Here is a 16,036-nt window from a genome sequence, read left to right on the forward strand (position 1 = left end):
ACTTGGCCTAACTTGGTTTCAGGCCTCCTGTTCTTGTGGGGCCCCATTTATAGGTCGTACTCATGCTCACAGCCATGTCCAACTCTTTGTGACCCCCTGGGTTGTAGCATGCCAGGCTCCTCTGTCCAAGGAATTTTCCAGGCAAGAACACTGAGTGGGTTGCCATTTCCTCCTCCAGGGGATCTTCCTGATTCAGGGATGAAACCTGTATCTCCTGTGTCTCTTGCTGTTAGGCAGATTGTTTACTACTGTGCCACCTGGGAAATCCCACCATACAGAGGTAATTCAGTTCCTTTTTCCCCCTGTTGATCTGTCCTGTACCAATTTAATCATTAGGACCGCCCCCCCCCCAAAAAAACTCAAGAAGGATGGGGGGGGAGATTTCTCCCTTACAAACATATTATAAACATTTCCTTACATAAAGTTTCTAGTTTCTAAAAAATGTTGAACTATTAATTTAAATGGATTATTTTCCTTCCAAAACATGTTTTAAAATTTATTTTTGTTTTCAATATAACATTCAGATATTTACTTATTTACTTTACATCCTTGGTTCATGTATTCTTTTGTTTTTTCCTTTCTCTGGCTCTTTCTTTTTTGTTGTTGTTTTTAAAAATTTATTTTTTTAATTTGCCTTTATTTTTTTATGTGGCAACAAGAAGGTTTTTTACAAGGTTCAACTATCCACATACAATTTAAGCTTTTATTTGGGAGTATGGAGAGGAGCTCTGGTAGATGTGGTATTCTTCGTTCATAATCTTGGAGAAGCAGCCATGGTGTTACTCTGTTCTCCTAGAGCCACTGCTGGCTCTAAAGCACACAGCTCTGTGGTGTGTATGTATGAGTGTGCATTCTAATGAGAGTGGAACTTTTAAAACAAATTCCCTTACACCCACGGATCATTCCCTGTCTAGCCGAAGGCAAGATTTCTTAGGTTTGTACTCTGCTTCCTTCCTACTTTTGAGGAAAAACTAAAAACCTTTATTTCCCCCCATTTGGAAATGAGATTTGAGAATCAGATTAAAAGCAGTCCACCTTAGCCTATAGGGTTATTTGAGTCACTAGACATCATGAATCATTCTGTCAAGTTAGAACCTGCATTTTCAAGTGATGCTTAGCCTAGTTGCTGATCCAGAGGAGGCACTGTAAATATTTGGTGAATGATCGAGGCAGTACCTTTCCAACTAAGGACAGCCTTTCATCTCAGAAAGCCTTGTCCTTTCTGAATAATTCTCTGCTTTTCAGCAACTAGAGTGAAAGACAAGAAGATCTAATCTTAACCAGGGTGGCTGAGTGTAGAAGGAAAGGTGGTATCTTAGGCTAACAGCTATTAAGGTTGTAGTGTAAAACTTAATGTTATATTAGGAAGCAAATGTACAGTCAATGCATTTATCAGTGTGGAAGTAATAAGATGTGCCAGATGTCTTGTATTTCAGTGCCTGGTTCTTTTCCTCTCCCTACCCTCCTTTTCTGAAAATACAATGGTTGTATACTGCTTCCAATAATTTTGACTACTCTTAACTAGAAACTTAGATGCAAATAACACTATGTCCTAGGGCATGAGGGATATAAACATTAATGACCTCTTATTCCCTCTGCCTTGTCAAAATAAAGTCCATTTTCTTAAAGCTAAAATTCCCAGTTATTACATGGTGGAGTAAAAGTAGATAAAGAAGGTTTTAAGATTCAGAATAGTTAGAATCTTGGCTCTGCTACCTATCAGTTGTTAGATGACCTTGGGTGAGTTATTTCCCTTAATCTCTAAAATGGTAGTAATTAACAGGGCTTCCTTGGTGGCTCAGTGGTTAAAGCGTCTACCTCTAATGCAGGAGAGGACTGAGCGACTTAACAGGCACTTTAAGGGAGATGGTGAGGCTTAAGTGAGAACAAAACCAGGACATTTTGGTTTTTACTTGATGAACACCAAACTTATCTAGTGCCAGAAGGTCAGGTTATTTCTTTTTTTTTTTTAAATACCACTCAGCTGCTAATAAGTGGTAAGATGTTTTACAGATTGTTCTTGATTTGTAATTCTTTTGAGATTTAGATGAAGATTTAAATGATGCTCATTCTAGCAAGTGCTGTTCTTTGAGAATTAAGGTTGAGAAGCTGGTTGCCAGGTAAACTATACCAGTAAAATAGTCAATAGACAATTTCCAAGATATATTTAACCACTTTTTCATTTTATACATTCTGCAAAGTTGTTGTTGCTATTGTTTTTAACATCAAGACCCTTTGCTGTTTAGTCGCTAAGTCGAACCCTTTAGGACCCCAGGGAGTGCAGCACACCCGGCTTCCACGTCCTTCGCCATCTCCCAGTTTGCTCAAACTCATGTCCGTTGAGTCCCTGATGTCATCAAGATCCTAACAGGTTAGGGTAACACTAACTTGTGTTTACATTTATTTTTCTGTCACTTATCATTGAGAGGGTTCTTAATGAAGAGTTAAGGCTAGGCAATTGAAGTTTGCAGTTAAGCGTCTGTGCTTAAATTGTTTTCTATCAATTTTTAAAATTTTTCCTAGCAACTTTTCCTCAAGCTATCGCTTCTTTTATCTTGAACTGGCTCAAATTCTTCCTTTCCAGAAATGTTTTTGATGTTTATTACCAGCCTCTTTTGTCACATTTTCCTCACTTCGGGAGACCCAGGTTACGAGGACCAAGTTTGAGCTCGGTAATCTTTCCTGAGTTCTACGTGATTATACCCCTGAATGCTTAATTCAGCTTGGTTAAGCATCAGATGTATTTGTGGAATGCTGCTGTATGATAGGGTGGAAAGTAGTGAGGTAGTGGGGCTTATTACCAAAATGGGTAATGGAAAACAGAGAATGTGTTGTGTTAAATAACAAAAATGCTTTAAGCATCAAGAAGGGGGTAATTAAACTGCTGGAATTTTCAGGAAGTAAGTGGGACGTGAGAGTGAAGAGCGAAGAGAAGGTGGCGAGGTTTTACTTCGTTATCCTTTATTAATAGATCATCAGGGAGGAGTCTTAAGAGTCACGTCTAATGCGCGAACGACTCATTCGGAGGCGACAACCCCCTCCGCCCTACTTCGGGGCGCGGGGTCACTGGCCGCCTAAGTGTCTGCGTCCCAGCTGCCGGTCTCTCACGCAGTCGCCGCGCCGAGTCTTCCTCCGAGTCCAGCTGCTCCTTTGAGCGCTAGCAGGGAGCCGGTCCACCAGGCCTATCCCCACCGCGCCCCGGGTTGGGGCCCGCCCAGCCTACTCTCCCTTCGGCGCAGGCACCTGCCTGGCCGCCCCGCTCGGCGGGGTCCTGAGGCGCCTCGGGGAAGCGCGCCGATTGGCTGCGGCTCGGGGCTGGTGCTTGGCTCCGGCGCCGCTTGACAACCGCAGTGTGCGAGAGGCTTAGCCGAGCGGTAGCCGGCTTCGGGAGGGGCAGACGCGAGGAAGGACGGACTGACGGGCTGATGGATTGACGCGCTGGGGGCAGGAGGCAGGACCGACGCCGAGCCCAGACCGCCACCCTCGCGCTCCCTCTCCAGCCCGGAACCCGCCTTTTCGGGGCCCGGTCCTCTGGCCTCCCAGCCGCTTTCTCCTCCGTGGTTTCTCCGGGCTCGACCCGGAGCCCTCAGGTGAGCGACTCCTGGAGGCGGAGGCGGGGTCGGGTTGCGCCTCGGGTTGTCATGGTCACCCGTCGCCGCCGGTCACCACCTGACAGGGCGGCGACCCTGGCGACCCCAAGGGCGGCGTTCCTGGCACGGGAGAAGGGTCTTGGGTAGGCTGGGGTGCTGACTGGGTGGGGACTGGGGTCGTGGGTGAGGCCCTGGCGCCGGACGGGTGGGGGCCAGGCCGAGACTGGAATCCGCCGCTCCTGAACCACACCTTTGCCTCGCTGCTAGTCCGGCTTTGCCGACCGAGCCGACGCCCCTCGCCCTGGCACTGTCCGCCTTTGAGCACGGTGGGTGCCCATCTCGCTGCTGCTGTGGAGCAGGAGGGCGGCTGACGACGCTGATTCTTTCTTCCTCGCCCCTCTGCCAAGCCCAAGCGACAGCCAAGGGGCGCGCTCCCGTCCCTTTCTGGGCACGCCTTGGCCCGGAGGAGGGGAGGGCGCTGCGGGGCTGGGGCAGCCCCGCGGGGGCCGGGTTGGGCCTTCCTGACGTCAGTGGTCAGTGGCTGCAGGCCTTTGGGGGTCTGGGCGGAGTCGGGGAGAGGGGCCGCGACTAGATCTGGAGCTGGGGTTGGACCGGAGCCCCGGGGGCGTCTGCGTGGGAGAGAATAGGAGCTTGCAGAACTCATAGGGTTAAGCCGCTTACTTATGTTGGGGAGAAAAGAGATTGGGGCTCCAGCTCTGGAGCGAGGCCTTGGCCGAAAAGGGGCAGGGGGAACAGGGGAGGCATTTGACCAGCATTTGATTTTTTTTTTTTCCTCTCTGTACCCAGACGTGCAGTTAGTAACTACGCATAGTATCTGAGCAGAGCAATTTTGGCAACTTGGTTCTCTCTGCATAATGAGAGGAGAAGTCTTTGTTCCACCCAGATTCATAGGTTGTGATCCTAACACTTATTTCCCTCCCCTTGTTGCTGATTTAGAGTGCTTCAAGAAGTTAATGGCACAGAGATGAACATGTAAGGCTTGAATATGCTGTAAATATTTTTTTTCCCACAGTAAATCCAAATAGATTTCTTTTTTTTTTGTCTCCAATGTTGGCATGTATTGCCTTGAAATTTTACTGTAATAGAATGGAGAAACGCCTAAGAGCCTATTTTCCTTTATATAGCATATTCCTGGGTCTCATTTAGAAGGAAAATGTGCTGAACAATTTTACCTTAGGTTTTAGTGAAATGATTGCTTCTACATAGGAAGGAAAAATTATTATAGTGACCAGCCAATTAAGCCATAACAGTGTATTGTTAGGGGAACACACACACACACACACAAATGCTTGAATTTGATGCCATTATAAATATGCAGTTTTTTTGTGAAGGAATTTTAATCTGTTTTGCACCCACTTTCCCACTTCCTAATTGTCTTTTTTTCTTTCTGAAGTCAGTACTAGGATTATATCATAAGAAAGCAGGGTACTATCCATTCCTAGTTACATAATGTGTTCAGTTTTTCTGTTTGTGAAGCCCCGTTATCACTTACTTACTAAATAGCGTTTGATATGCTTGACATATGCTGCAGTTTGAGAAACACTTCAAAATAAGTGTGAAAAGATGCAGTTTTCCTTAGTAGCTTAGTAAACTGAAAATCAGATTGCCTGGATTTAAGTTTCCCTTTGCTACTGATTGTAATCTTGGAAGAGCTGCTTACTCCACTGTTGACTAGTCTAATTTCCAAATGATAATACCTTCTTTTGTTTTAGTCTGGGAATGAGCTGTGAAGCTGAACAAAATAAAGTATTTGAAAGCAGTTTGGAAACAAAATTTAAGACATCTGTTGATTACCTTTTAATAGAATGAAGCGTTGACAGATTAATTAAAAATTTCTGAATGATCTATTTAGTATTTCTAGGTCCAAGACCTTATTGTAAGAAATAAGGGGCTTATAGAAACTATTAAAATACATCTTTAGTCCTTGGCAGAGGTTCTTTATTACTGTGGTGACATGGCGAAAGGGTGTGTTCTTTCTATATGTGGGTCAGGATTGCTTTCCTGGTTTCAGTAGGATGTTTTCATAGTTTAGAAAATAAGGCTATGGCCAATAACTCTTACTTGAGTTTCATTTGGTATTAAATAATTCGTAGTGTACATCATTGATTTTTGATCAAGAAATAGCTTACTTTATCCCCTCTGACCTATGGTTTTCAAATAGGAGTATTCGAGATAAGCTGAAATGTGCCAAGAAGTAAATCTGTGGCCACAGAATATGATACACATTTATGGAATTGTCATCAGTTTCCCTTGAAGACTTGGATAAAAAAATTTTTTTTTAATATTAAACAAGATATATGGAGAAGTAATATTGACACTAGTTTCTAAGGTAAAATTCAAATTTTATGTTTATAGGTTCTGTGGGGATGGGTTCAGTTTCTTTTGTTGTTTTAGAGAAAAGTTGTAGAAGAATTGCCTTAGGCTTACTCAGCTAATGAATGAGAGATTTACTTCATAGGACAGGAAATAAGTTAAGTTCACTTTCTGAAGCTTTGACATTAGGCTCCAAATTACTTGAATCCTAACTATGCTCTCTTGTCTTCACCCCTATATAGGCCTGAAGGTTGTAATGGAAAGGTCACAGGATTTTAGACCCAGTTGTCCCATTCTTGCTTCTGCACTTTTTGCAGTGTGACCTGAGACAAGTAACTAACATCTCAGAGTATTAGTGTAATATTAGGTAAAATGAAGTTGGAAAGTTGTGAGAATTAATATAGATGATGTATGGGAGTGTTTAGCACAGGACCTGACATAGTGGCTGCACAGTAAATGTTAGCATGTTTTTCCCTTCCCATCTCTGCATGTTAGGATATTAACAATCCTTCAGACACATTCTTAGCAAGATACCTCATTATTCCTCTGAACTTCCATGAAATTTTGTCATTTTTTTATGTTACTCTTTACATTTTATGTATAATGTTTTTGTACAGAAGACTTTAATCCACGTCTTCAGGTTATAAATCCATTGCTGACCCTTGTCTGAGAATACTTTTTTTTTTTGCCATTTAATTTTGAGACCATTACATTGAATGGTCAACTGATTTTTCTTTTTCTTTTGAATTTGTTTTTGTTTGAGTAAAAGGATACCGTCACAAAACACCACGCCCTCCTTTATAAGCCCTTTTGTGTTTTATCTTCTTGTTCACTGTAGTAACTCAATCATTGTAACTCAGGGGTGCAGCATGATGCTAGCACATGTACACAAGTATTTTTAAATGAGTACTTCAAACATGTTTCTACAAGTAGGAGTCTCTCCATGCCGCATCTTTAACATAGTTGATCTAATCAGGATTCCCAATGTTTTAAAATTACACCTAGCTTTTTTTTAAAAAACAAGGTAAACTTTTTCCAGATTAAATTTTTATATTTTATTCACAGCACAGTAGCTCTTCCAGAAAATTTTCCAGAAGATCCCCTGGAGAAGGGAATGGCAACCCACTCCAGTATTGCCTGGAAAATTCCATGGACAGAGGAGCCTGGCAGGCTACAGACCATGGGGTCACAAAGAGACATGACTGAGTGACTAACACATATAACACACAGCTCTTCCATAGCATGTTATTAGCAGCCCTTTTGACGCATTGTCCGAGGACAATGTCCTTACCTTATGAGTTCTAAAGAGGGAGAAATTTACATTGCACCAGTCACATTCATGTCACTCTGTTAGGAAGTTGATCTCATTTTACAAGTCAGCACTATTTTAGAGAAAAAGTACTACATGAAAAATGGCATAAAATTTTTGTATTATTTATAGTTGATGCATTTGATTCAAATAATGAATTCAAATAACTCATTCGAGAAATGAATGAAATTCTATGACTAAGGGCCAAGTTTTGTGAAACCTATTGAAAATGGAACTTCTATAAAAATCATTGAGAAAGCTTTATAGAACTGAGCTAAAATTGGTGCCTTAATGTCCATTTTGATTTAACATTTTTCCTTTCTTCGCTTCCAATTTTATTGAGATATCATTGACAAACAGCACTGGGTAAATTTAAGGTGTACATAATGATTTGACTTGCATACATTATGAAATAATTATCATAAGTTTAGTGAACATCCATCATTTCATATAGATACAAAATTTTAAAAATAGGAAAAAATATTTTCCCTTGTGATGAGAACTCTTAGGATTTACTCTCAACAACTTTCTTGTATAATACTGTTGTTGTTTAGTTGCTAAGTTGTGTCCGACTCTTTGTGAATGCATGGACTGTGTAGCCCGCCAGCCTCCTCTGTCCATGGGATTTCCCAGGCAAGAATACTGGAGTGGGTTGCCATTTCCTTCTCCAGGAGATCTTCCGCCCCAGGGATCAAACCCAGGTCTCCTGCATTGGAGGCAGATTCGTTACCATTTGAGCCATCAGGGAAGCCCCCTGTTTAATATAGAGCAGTGTTAATTATTTTTATCATGTAGTACATTACATTCCTAGTACTTGTATAACTGAAGTTTTTACCTTTTGATGGCCTTCGTCCACTTCTCCTTTCTCCTGCTCCTTACCCCTGATAACCACAAATCTGGTCTCTTTTTCTAAGAGTATGGTTTTGAAGACTGTGTAAGTTCCTGTTATATAACGTAGTGATTTGATATTTCTATACATTTCAAAATGATCACCATGATAAGTCTAGTCACAATATGTCACTCTATAGAGACATCACATATTAATAGTTATTGTCTTAGTCCCCACACTGTACATTTAATATCCATGACTCATTTTTTTGAAACTGGAAATTTGTACCTCTTAATTTCCCTCACCTGTCTCTTCCTCCCCTTATACCTTTCCTCTTCTGGCAACCACCTGTTTGTTCTCTGTATGTATAACTGTTTCTGTTTTGTTTGTTTTTTAGGTTCCACATATAAGTGAAATCATTCAGTATTTACTTTTCTCTAACTTATTTCACTTAGCACAATACATGGCAAGATTTCATTCATCTTCTTTTTTTAAAGATTTATTTATTTTATATTTGGCTGTGCTGGGTGTTTGTTGCTGCTCGAGGGCTTTCCCTCGTTGTGGCAAGTGGGAGCTAGTCTTCATGTGGTGCATGGGCTTCTTGCAGTGGCTTCTTCTGTTGCAGAACGCAGGCTTTAGTGCAGGGTCCTCAGTAGTTGTGGTGCTTTGGCTCAGTAGTTGTGGCTGTGGGCTTAGTTGCTCCACGGCATGTGGAATCTTCTCTGACCAGGGACAGAACCCGTGTCCCCTGTATTGACAGGTGGATTCTTAACCATTGGACCACCAGGGAAACCTTTCATTCATTTTTTTTGGCTGAGTAATATTCTATTGTGTATATGTGTGTGTATACCACATCTTTCTCCATTCATCTATTAGTGTGCACTTAAGTTGCTTTTATATCTTATTTTTGTAAATAATGCAGCAATGAACATAGGGGTTCTTATATTTTTTCTAATTAGTGTCTTCATTTTTTTCAGATAAATATCTAGGAGTGGAATTGCTGGGTCCTATGGTAGTTCTATTTTTAATTTTTTTGGAATCTGTTTACTGTTTTCCATGGTGTCTGTACCAGTTTACATTCCCACCTGCAGTTCACAAGGGTTCTGTGTTTTCTGTATCCTTGCCAACAGTTGTTATTTGTTGTCTTTTTCAATAATAGCCATCCTGATGTGTGTGAGGATGTTACTGGTTTTGATTAGTATTTCCCTGGTGATTAGTTGAGCATCTTTTCATTGCAGTCTGTATGTCTTTAGAAAAATATGTTTAAATCTTTTTGCCCATTTTTTAATCGGGTTGTTCATTTTTTGATGTTTTATGAGTTATTTGCATGTTTTGGTTATTAACCACTTGCTGTATATATTGTTTGAACATTTTCCCAAATTTTGCTTTTTAAAAAATATTATTTTGAGTGCTTGGAAATAGAATTGGGTTGGTTTTCTTTCTAACTTTAGGAAAAGCTTTTGAAATGAAATTCTGGGAAGTACAAAAAAACAGTATCTCACAAATAGATGATGTAAAGCAACTTTAGGTGTCTAGTTGTGCTCACTGTATAGTACCCACATTATGGGAATTGTTAAATTTCATTGTGTACAGTTGTTGACCAGACCACAACTCGAGGGAGAATTGTGTTCTATTTCACACAATTCTCCCTTGAGTTGTGGTCTATTTCAGGTGCTTTAAAGTGAGGTTAACAATTGTTCAGAGGAGAATGACTAGTATTGTAGGGAATCTGAAAGTTATATGAAGATTGGTTGAAGGAAGTAGGCGAATAAACATGATTGTCAGACTCAAATGTGTAAATTATTAATGTAACAAGTTTTTATTGTGCTGACCCTGAAGACACACCTAGATGAAAGTAGATTTCAATGCAATATTGGAAAACAAAATTAAATGCCTTTTTATACTTGTGAAAAATTGCAGGAATTCTGCATTATCTATTGCTGTGTAGCAAATTACCCCCAAACTAAGTGGCTTAAAACAACAAGAATTCACTTTACTGTTTCTGGAGGTCAGGAATCTGGGCCATCCCAGCTGGGAGCCTCTGAGTTTAGGTCTCTCCTGAGGTTGCAGTTAAGCTTCTCTAGGACCTATGGTCTCACCTGAAAGCTAGACTGGAGAATGATCTCCTTCCATGCTCAATGACTCGGACCTCTGTTCTTTGTTGGACTGAGGGCTTCCACTCTTCACAGACTGCTGACTGAAGACTTTCTTCAGTTCTTTGCTACTTGGATCTTTCCACAAGGTTTCTTCATGACGTGGCAGCTGACTTCCCCCAGAGAGAGCAGTTTGAGAGAGGGCACACACCTGCTCTTGGAATGGATGTTACCATCTCTTTATAAATCTTGGAAGTGACACCCCAGCACTTCCAGTCTGCACTTGGGTACAAGTGAGTTACTAAATCCAGTCCACACTCAAGGGCCAGGGACTACGAAAGGGTGTAAAAACAGTAATAGTCTCGCTGGTGACTGTCTTAGAGTCTGAGACAGGTACCTTGGGTGGGGTATAGAAATTTTCTGTCATTGGAGGCATTTATGTAGACATTGGCAGATCATCTGTCAGAGATGTGTTCAGATATTCTGTACTAAAAAAGAGTGGACAAAGGTACCTCCCAACTTAATTCTATGATGAGTTTATAAATGCTAAGGAAGTAGAAAAGCTGAGGATGGAAAACTCAATTAAGTGGTTAGTTATATAGTATATATACTATTGTACTTCTTTCAGTAGTTAATGCTTATATATTTGTGGGTTTTTTAGTACGTTTTCAAGTTTTTGTGACTCATTACATTTTCTTATGTTTCTAAATATTCTGCTCTATAGTAGATACAGTTGTATACCTACTGACAAACTATTTTTTGTATGTTCAGTTTTTGAAGCATACTCAAATATTTTAAGTTCTACTTTTCTCATTGAAAACAAGTGTGGGAGTAAAAAAAAAAAAAGAACATAAAGGATAATTTTAATCTATTTTACAAAGATTACCTTGTCTTTAGGTGTGACAGAAAACTATACTAGAGATAGTTATATTTCATTATATAATGAAAAATGAAATTGTGTTCTTAGATAAGGCATCTCTTTTACCACAAATAAGGTAAAACACACAAATAAGCAAGTAAAGAATACTACATAAATTTATATGAATATTCACTTTGATCTTAATTGATAAGCATTAATTTGTGATTAGAATTTTAAATTAATTTTTATTATAAATATTACTCTTAAAAACATTCTGCCTGTCTTTTTTTTCCTGCCTATCTTTTTTACATGTGTTTTTATAGGTTGAAATTTTACCTAATAAACATTCGAATTTTTACCATAAGCTGCTATGATAATTTAAGGAATAAACTATTTAAAACTTTTAAAATTCTTTGCAAGATTAATACCTGAAACTTTTGACCCTGAGTCAGGAGACCTTGAGTTTCTTATGCTTAGCTCTGCCTAATGTCCAATAATAATGCTATAGTCAAGTGGTGGCATTGTTTCTCATTAGTAAGTAAAATTCACATTTTGAATAGTTCTAAAGAAGTTACTTGCTTTGGTCTGACCAAACTTAACCCTCCATGTTTCTCTTGAAATCCGTAACACAATTTATGAACTTTATGATTGGAAAAGTATTAAGTCTGAGACTGGAACTCAGCAGAGATCCAGTAGACCTTAAACAAACCCACTAAACCATGTTGTAGATTATTTGTAAACAAGTGATCTAAAGCAGTGTATTATTATTAATATTTTGCCACACCCGTGTGGCATGCAGGAGCTCCCAGAACAGGGAGGGAGCCCATGTCCCCTGCATTGGGAACATAGAGTCTTAACCACTAGACTGCCAGGGAGGTCCCTAAAAAAGTATATTATTTAAGAATAAAACAAATTTTTCACATACTTCCTTTTTAGATCTAAAATTCTTATGCTTTAAATTAGCACCGTAATTTTGCTTTTGGTCGTGCTCCAAAAACTAAGTTATGTTCAGCAGCAAAGCATTGTAGCAACACACTATTGAAATTTATCTAGTTTCTTCTTCCTCTTCTGCGATGGTATCTAAAAGCATTCAGAATGATACAGCATTTGACATACCATTGTCTTTTGTCCTGCAGTACGGCCTGTAACAAAACCAGGCTGTCCTGACCCCTGGTAATAGAATTATTTACCTTTATCCCAAGAAGGTTGGGAAAGCACCAGAATCTGCCTGTGGAGTGTGCCCAGGCCAACTTCCAAGGAATTCATGCTGTGAGACCTGAAGTTCGTAGTAAAGTCAAAGTGGAAGTTGCTCAAGTCATTTCTGATGCTTTGCGACCCCATGGACTATATAGTCCATGGAATTCTCCAGGCCAGAATACTGGAGTGGGTTGCCATTCCCTTTTCCAGGGGATCTTCCCAACCCAGGGATCGAACCCAGGTCTCCCGCATTGCAGGCTTATGAGGCTGTCTAAAAAGTATAGACCAACATGTAGTGGTTCCATATGTGCTACATATGTTTGTGACAGGATTAAATGCACTTTCCTTATCGAGGAGTAGAAAATTGTTGTGAAAGTATTGAAAACACAAGCCAGAATCAGAAAGCTAAATTAAAAAATTAAGCTTTTTTGAGTCATAAAAAGATCAAAAAGACGTAAAAATTTTTTTAATTAAAAAAAAATTTATTTAGACTTCCCCATATTCAGTATGGCTTTTCAAAGGTACTTTCAAATCTGGTTTGTTTTAAAGTCAAAAGTTAAACAGCTAAGGGGCTCCCCTGATGGCTCAGTGGTAAAGAATCCGCCTACAGTGCTGGAGACACAGGAGACGTGGGCTCGATCCCTAGGTTGGGAAGCTCCCCTGGAGGAGGGCATGGCAACCGGCTCCAGTATTTTTGCTTGGAGAATCTCATGCACAGAGGAGCCTGGCGGGCTACAGTCCATAGGGTCGCAAAGAGTCGGACACTGAAGTGACTGAGCACGCACAGATGCAAACAGCTAAACTATAGAGTTCTTTCGATCTAAAATTTTTTTTTTTTTCACTTTGGAGGTTTCCTTCCCTCCTGTCATTTTCAATACTGCTAGTTTTTTGATGACAGTATTCATTTGGATAACATAATTTAAAAATTAACTGGAGTTTATTAAGTAAAGGTTAGGAATTATATTTTACTAGACGTGGAGAGATCTTTTAAAATAAAAAAAGTAATCTTTAAATTCATTTTAGTATCTTACACAGTTGAGCTAATAATTTTGTCTCTCTAGCTAAAAGGGTATGTTTAAAACTCTGATTAGATTGTTGTTAACGTAGACTTCTAGCTTATTTACCCACCCTATTAGCATTGTTTAATAGAAAAACAATATGAAAAATGATAGAACTATGGACCTCTGTTGGAATAATTTTTATATTTTTCGAGTTCGATGAAGGTTTTTCATTTTGGCATATTTAGATGACCGTGTATCCATTTTATGTTTTTCCTTGTTTTTGTATTGTTGCCCTTTCTTTTCTTGGAAATAAATGTGATACAATAGAAAGAACTTTAGTCAACTTACGGTTCCAGTCTTGTCCTAGAGTTTTTGTCTACAGTCTTTTCTTCCTTCCTTCTCTCCCTTCCTGTTTCTGTTTCTGTGTCTCGCTTTGCCTATCTTCTCTGTCTCTGTATTTCTTTCACAGTCAAAAATTCTAATTTTAATTGTTACAAAGCTTAGGTTCGGGATTGGGGAGGAGGATGCAATTTCTTGCCTGTCAAGATAAGGCAACGCAGATATTTTAAGGAATTAATGAAAAATTGATCTGAAAATTAATCTAAGTATAAATATTTGCCTCCTTTTTACCTCTTTGTTTTTTGTTACACAGTTGAATAGGTTCCTTCAGTTACTTTTGAGAAATTTCTTGGATGGCGTCGACATCAATGTTGATATTGGAATTTATGTCCTGACATGTTTCTGAAAGAAGTATTCAGCTGCTAGTGAGATGTTCAGCCTTAATATAAATTCTGGGCTAAGTTTTTGACCATACAAAGCTTTGTGTCTTCATCTGTAAAATAGAGATAACATTGTCAATCTTATGATTGTTATAAAGATCAATTAAGCAATATCAGATCCTACAATAGCTTTTGTGCCTAATAGTTTTTGCATTGTAAATGTAGCATTTAATCCTGTCTGTGGACTCTCCTTGTGGCTCAGATGGTAAAGAATCTGCCTGCAGTGCTGGGGACTTGGGGTCAATCCCTGGGTTGGGAAGATCCCCTGGAGAAGGGAATGGCTACCCACTCCAGTATTCTGGCCTGGAGAATTCCATGGACAGAGGAACTTGGCAGGCTATAGTCCATGTGGTTGGGATTCTTCTGTACCTGGTACCTTGATATAGAACTTTTGAGATCTAATTCTGTGATTTTTTTTCATTTTCATAGTTTTTTTCTGTTACAACTTTTATTTGTATAAGAAATGTATGTATAATTACATAATACATGAATATATATTGGTTATAAACCGTTCAGATGATTTTGAATGATGAAGAGTAAATCTCCCTTCAATCCTTTCCTTTCCTAGTTCCCTGCCCTCCATCCATTCTCCTCCTTCTTTTCAGGGGTAACCACTCTGAACAGTTTGATATGCATCCCTCCAGCCTCTCTTTGTCATTTATTTAGATACAGAGATACTATGCTCTCCCTTTTAAAAGAGATAAATAGGCCTATTTCTGTTCATCGATTCGTCAAGTATTTGTTGATACCTGTATTTTTCTGTAATGTGTCTTTTTATTGGTAAGGTACAGTAGATATACATCACTGCATTAGTATTCTATAATATGAATTTACCAAAAATTAACAGTTCTCCTATTGATGAGAGCTCAGTTCATTTCTAATTTTTCTCTATTACAAGTAAATCTTAAAGAACATCTTTGTATATGTTCAGTTCAGTCACTCAGTCGTGTCTGACTCTGCGACCCCATGAACCACAGCACGCCAGGCCTCCCTGCCCATCACTGACTCCCGGAGTCCACCCAAACCCATGTCCATTGTGTTGGTGATGCTGTCCAACCATCTCATACTCTATTGTCCCCTTCTTCTCCTGCCCTCAATCTTTCCCGGCATCAGGGTCTTTTCAAATGAGTCAGCCCTTCACATCAGGTGGCCAAAGTATTGGAGTTTCAGCTTCAACATCAGTCCTTCCAATGAACACCCAGAACTGATCTCCTTTAGGATAGACTGGTTGGATCTCCTCACAGTCCAGGGACTCTCAAGAGTCTTCTCCAACACCACAGTTCAAAAGCATCAATTTTTCGGTGCTCAGCTTTCTTTATAGTCCAACTCTCACATCAGTACATGACCACTGGAAAAACCATAGCCTTGACTAGATGGACCTTAGTTGACAAAGTAATGTCTGCTTTTTAATATGCTGTCTAGGTTGGTCATAACTTTCCTTCCAAGGAGTAAGCATCTTTTAATTTCATGGCTGCAGTCACCATCTGCAGTGATTTTGGAGCCCAAAAAAATAAAGTCAGCCACTGTTTCCCCATCTGTTTGCTATGAAGTGATGGGACAGGAAGCCATGATCTTAGTTTTCTGAATGTTGAATTTTAAGCCAAGTTTTTCACTCTCCTCTTTCATTTTCATCAAGAGACTCTCTAGTTCCTCTTCACTTTCTGCCATAAGGGTGGTTTCATCTGCGTATCTGAGGTTATTGATATTTCTCCCGGCAATCTTGATTCCAGCTTGTGCTTCTTCCAGCCCAGTGTTTCTCATGATGTACTCTGCATAAAAGTTAAATAAGCAGGATGACAATATTACAGCCTTGACATACTCCTTTTCCTATTTGGAACCAGTCTGTTGTTCCATGTCCAGTTCTAAGTGTTGCTTCCTGACCTGCATATAGGTTTCTCAGGAGGCAGGTCAGGTGGTCTGATATTCCCATCTCTTTCACAATTTTCCACAGTTTATTGTAAACCACACAGTTAAAGGCTTTGGCATAGTCAATAAAGCAGAAATAAGTGTTTTTCTGGAACTCTCTTGCTTTTTCTATGATCCAG

At 39.7% G+C, this 16,036-nt stretch overlaps 1 protein-coding gene across 4 annotated transcripts in view; it reads left to right on the plus strand.

Annotated features, from left to right (window-relative positions):
* Positions 1 to 2,953: 2,953 nt before the first annotated feature.
* The window catches only part of WDR47 (WD repeat domain 47), a 62,199-nt gene continuing 49,116 nt past the window's right edge, over positions 2,954 to 16,036 (plus strand). The window contains exon 1 of one of the 4 annotated variants that reach the window (XM_061410972.1): positions 2,954 to 3,590. The gene's annotated coding sequence lies outside the window, so the exon portion shown is untranslated. The remainder of the gene's footprint in view (positions 3,591 to 16,036) is intronic. The other 3 variants (XM_061410968.1, XM_061410970.1, XM_061410969.1) reach the window with 3 other exon arrangements.

The sequence above is a fragment of the Bos javanicus genome, chromosome 3 (assembly GCF_032452875.1).
Source record: "Bos javanicus breed banteng chromosome 3, ARS-OSU_banteng_1.0, whole genome shotgun sequence".
NCBI classification, from domain to species: domain Eukaryota; kingdom Metazoa; phylum Chordata; class Mammalia; order Artiodactyla; family Bovidae; genus Bos; species Bos javanicus.